At 42.0% G+C, this 4,877-nt stretch overlaps 1 pseudogene across 1 annotated transcript; it reads left to right on the forward strand.

Annotated features, from left to right (window-relative positions):
• Nucleotides 1-597: 597 nt before the first annotated feature.
• Nucleotides 598-3,604, forward strand: LOC311490117 (protein translocase subunit SecA-like; annotated as a pseudogene). Its single transcript has one exon. The product of its transcript is annotated as a protein translocase subunit SecA-like (transcript).
• Nucleotides 3,605-4,877: the final 1,273 nt, after the last annotated feature.

Genomic DNA, 4,877 nt, shown 5'->3' on the forward strand with positions numbered 1-4,877 from the left:
ACAGACATTGTGTATGGTACTATGGATGACTTTGTGTCTGATTACATTCTACATGGCATAGAGGTGATGGAAACAGGGAAGGCCCAGCTTAGTCGTGGATTTCTCATTGAAGAAAAAAGTCTTAGTGCTTCCCACAATATGAAACTTTCAAGGCTCGAGGACGATGATTCCCTGGTGTTTGCTGCAGAGGTCTTAAAAAACCTCATGAGTAAATTTCACAATGAACCTGTGGAACTGAGATGCAGGTTCATTAAGGCCATTTTCCAGGTGCTCAACACCAACCCAAACAAAGACACAAACACTGGCAATAAAATCATCTCCATTTCAAAGAAAATGAATGGAAAGGAACTGCCTTCTAACCAGATCTTCATTCTGACCTTTCTTGAGAATCTCCTGATATTTCTTGCTGGAGAAACAGAAGCAGAGAGAAATACGACTTCTCCTGCAGGCAAATGGTGTTTGGAGATTTTATTTGCCTGTGTGGAGAAATTCCAGGACTCAAAAGAAAAAAACAAAGACCTCTTCCAGATGGTTTCAGGTTTTGTAGCACAAAGACTTTGGTCAGCACCAGAGGCCTTGGACCTGCTTGGAGCTCTAAATGACCACCATTATGACAAGGGCTGCATTTCCATCATGAAGATTTTACATTTGATGGCAACATATCAGGTTTCCTCCAAGTGGACAGATGAGAACCATCAATCTCTCCTCAACCTCTTAGATTCACATGGTAGTGAGAAGCTGATCCAGCATTTAGAAAACAGCCTGAAAGATGAGAAAATAAAAAGCATTGACACTCTTATCGATGAAATACGGCAGATGAAAGACATTGATGAACAGACATTGACAAAATCATACAATATAGTAACTCATGTAACAGACCTGATCAATAGTGGTGAAATCAAAAACCACAACGTTGTACAACGAGCAAAGAATCTGAGTCACAACATGGACACAGAAGACCTTCAGGAGATCCTGGCAGTCTTATGCAATGCTGTACACCTGCACAAGTTTGAAGGGAAGTGGTGGCCCAGAGCCTCTCAGATGATAAGCTGGTGCCTCTTGGCCTTGTCTGACACTGGTAAACTCCTGGAAATGGGCACTGGAGAAGGAAAGTCTTGTGTCATAGCAATGTTTGCAGTTCTGCGTGTGCTTAAGGGTGAAAAAGTAGACATAGTGTCCAGCTCTTCTGTGTTATGTCAAAGAGATGCAGAAGAATGGACCCAATTCTACAAGAACTTTGGAATTACAGTTGACACAAACACAAATAAAACCGAAGATGAGGATCGACAGGAATGCTACAAGAAGGACGTGGTCTATGGAACCATCGAAGCCTTCGCTGCAGATCACCTTCGCCAGATATTTGAGATGAAGGATGTGAGGCCTGATCGCAGCTATCAGTGCATCATAATCGATGAAGTGGACTCACTGCTGCTGGATCAGGGAGTGCAGCTGACCTACCTGTCCAGCCCCATGGTCTCCATGCAACACCTGAATGTTGTTCTGGCTATGATCTGGGGCCATGTCAGCCAGTATGGTTTCCTGTCTACAGGACACCGGACATTTTTACAGGGTCCTCCTGCTTCATTCTTCAAGGCCATCTTTGACTCAATGGACACAGACGAAAGTGAAATAAAGGCTCCAACGGACATTTTACTCATTGCTGAAGAATCCAACACTGTACCAAAAGGATTTACAGAAGATATCCTCAAAAGTGAAAATGATGAACTTCTTACAAAACTGAAATCTGTGAGTCAGGATGCAGTGGTAGAATTTTTCCAAGAACTTGAGCAATATGTCCCATATGGTTTCACTGTTTACACTTTGGACGACAAGGGATTGCTCTGTCTGAGAAAGAGCAGCCCGTACAACAACCAGGATATTCCAGAGGTTACATTTCTTGTCTTGGAGGAAGGCTTGTGTTGCGCTCTTTATGATTCAGAAGAACTTCTTATCAAGCCCATTGCTGAAATAATCTCAGAGAAGATTCAGTACACTCCGTGTGCAAACGTTAAAGACAAAATCAGCGTTCCTGGATTTCTGAAGAATCTGATAGAGAGCAAAATACCAGTGTGGGTTGAGAATGCCTTTCTGGCAAAGCAGCTGCAGCAAGGACGAGAATATGTTGTTGAAAATGACAGTGTCTGTCCAGTGGATTTCAGTTCCACTGGTATTGTAGAACTGAATAAGAAATGGGGCGATGGTCTGCAGCAGTTTGTTGAGATTAAACACCAAATCAAACTGAGCACAATTTCAACAGTGACAAATTACATTTCTAACATCTCCTTCTTTAAAATGTATGATGGAAAAATATATGGTACAACAGGGACACTTGGGAGCACAACAGAGATTCTGTTTTTGCAAGCCCTATATCCAAATCTTTCTGTCTGCAAAATGCCAACGTTCAACCGGAAAAAGTTGTTTGAGATCAAAGGTACTCTGAAGACCTCAGCTGAAGAGTGGAAATCTGAAATTAAACATGTGGTTATGGCCCAGATTTGCCCAAACTCATACAGAGGTGGACGAGCCGCCCTGGTGATCTGTGAAACTATCAACAAAGCCAAAGAGATCTACGAAGAGCTGAAAAGCAGCATCCCAGGTCAAATCATTCTCTATTGTCGCAGTGACAAAGACAGTTTAAGCAAAATAGATGAAGAACTGCTTCCTGGAGATGTCATTGTTGCTACAAACCTTGCTGGGCGTGGCACAGACATAAAAGTGTCCAAAGAGGTGAACAATAGTGGAGGATTATTTGTGATACTCTCGTTTCTTTCTGAGAACACAAGAGTAGAACTTCAGGCTTTTGGTCGGACCGCTCGCAAAGGTAAACCTGGATCTGCTCAAGTCATCATGTCCATTGAACACCTGCAGCAGTCTTTCAGCACTGTGTCCTCTCTGGAGGAAGCTAAGAGCAGAAGGGATAGACTTGCAGCAGAAAAGAATAATGACATGATGAACGATGTTGCTGAGATGAAACTGAGGGAAGACCTGTTTTCAATATACTGCAAAACTCTAAAAGCTATTTATACACAGAACACAGATATAGATGAGAGAAGAGCAGTGGTTGGGATCATGAATGAGTTCTGGGGGATATGGTTGCAAATTAAATCAAAAGAAATTGAGCAGCTGAAGGGAAATGAATTGGAAAAGAGTTTAAAGGCTGACATTGCATCTGCAAAATTTCAGTGTGAACATCAGACTTCACCGTGTTCTAGCATTTATCACTACATCAAATTTGGAAATATTGCGCTGAATGACATTAAAAGGGAAGGACGGGACAAATGGGACATCAGCACCAGGCTTTTTGAAAAGGCCATGAAACAAGATGAAAGTTGGGCAGCCATAGCCTTCTACAACCATGCCTACTGCACTATACAGAAGAAGGACGCAGATCACCTCACTAAGGCTAAAGATGACCTAATGAAGGCACAGGAGTCTCTTAAGTATCTCAGTGAGGAATATGTGCTCTGTCTTCAGTTTGTAAAAATGTCCTCTGCAGCATCAGGCAATAGTAACACATCCAGTCTTGAAAAACAGCTAACAACAAAGGGCAGCATGCTCAGTTACTTTGACAAAAACATTAGTGAGGCGATCCAAAAGATAGATGAAATAAAGGAAAAGGAGGGGAAAGCAATGGCTAAAAAATCACCAATTTTCTCCCTGGTGTCAAGTTCTGCAGAAGATCTCCAGGTCGAAGCCTACAACCTCTACTGCCAAGGTCTGAAATATGTATTTTCTGTGGAAGAGGAACCTCGTTTCCCATGGGAAGCTTTGGTGGTGTTCTTTCTTGGAATTTTACAAATTATTGCAGGAGCATTGCTCACTGCATTTACGTTTGGTGCATTGGCTCAAGTTGGCATGGGACTCATCTCTGAAGGAATATCAGACTGCATCACTGGCATAGAGTCCATGGTGACAGGAGAATTCAGCTGGAAATCATGGGCTATAGAGAAGGCTATTTCTATTGGTGTATCTCTTATTGCATTTGGAGTTGGAAAACTGATTGCAAAGGGATTCAAAGCTTCTAAAATATTAATTAAACGATTATTCAAACAGGGGAAATCATTGCCAAAGTTTCTCTCTAATAAGTTTAAAGAGAGCTGCAGCGTTGTCACAAAGGCGAATATGAAGAATGCAGTAAAACTCACTGCTAAAACAGTAGCTGAGAAAGTCATTATGTATGGAATAGGAAAGGCAGAAGAGAAAATACTGACAGAAATACTGAACAGCATCAAAGACAAGGTGAAAGAAGGAATTACTGATGAGGTGAAATCCACAATGGGAAAAGAGCCCATGGCTTCATTAGTAGACTCTATTATCCTCTCACACATTGAAGATAAAGAGCAACTCCGTGACCTCCTGCAGGACGAGAAAAGAAAGACTCAACTGTTGGCCATTTTCAAAGAGTTAAGCAGCACTGCTTTACAGCCGTTCTACGCAGACCTCAGCTGGCAGAAACAGCTTAACTCATCCATCTTAACAGTGATGGACAGTGCAAGGTCAAGTACCACAAATGGAAAGGTCAAAGCAATTCTGATAGCTATTAAAGCTACCCAGTTGGCGGTACTAGCAGGAGTAGCCATCCATGCAGTGACAACCCTCTCCAGCGAGTTTTTCTCAAACCTTCATAAAGAGCTGAATAAATTTAAAAAACAAAAAGGAGACAAAGTGGATGTACAGGAGCTCTCTGCTTCAGACACTAATATGCTGAAAGAATTCAACCAGGAATTAGCAAACGCAATCAGCCCTTTATTGGCTGATGCTTTGGTAGAAGTGTTCCACCAGACGTTCTCCACTCACATTTTTTCTTATGTTCAAAACAAAGTAAATGGCTTCATCAGCCAGAAAGCCAGAACTGTCTTAAAGAGTGACAGAACAGA

The sequence above is a fragment of the Chelon labrosus genome (genome assembly GCF_963514085.1).
Source record: "Chelon labrosus genome assembly, chromosome: 6".
NCBI lineage: Eukaryota > Metazoa > Chordata > Actinopteri > Mugiliformes > Mugilidae > Chelon > Chelon labrosus.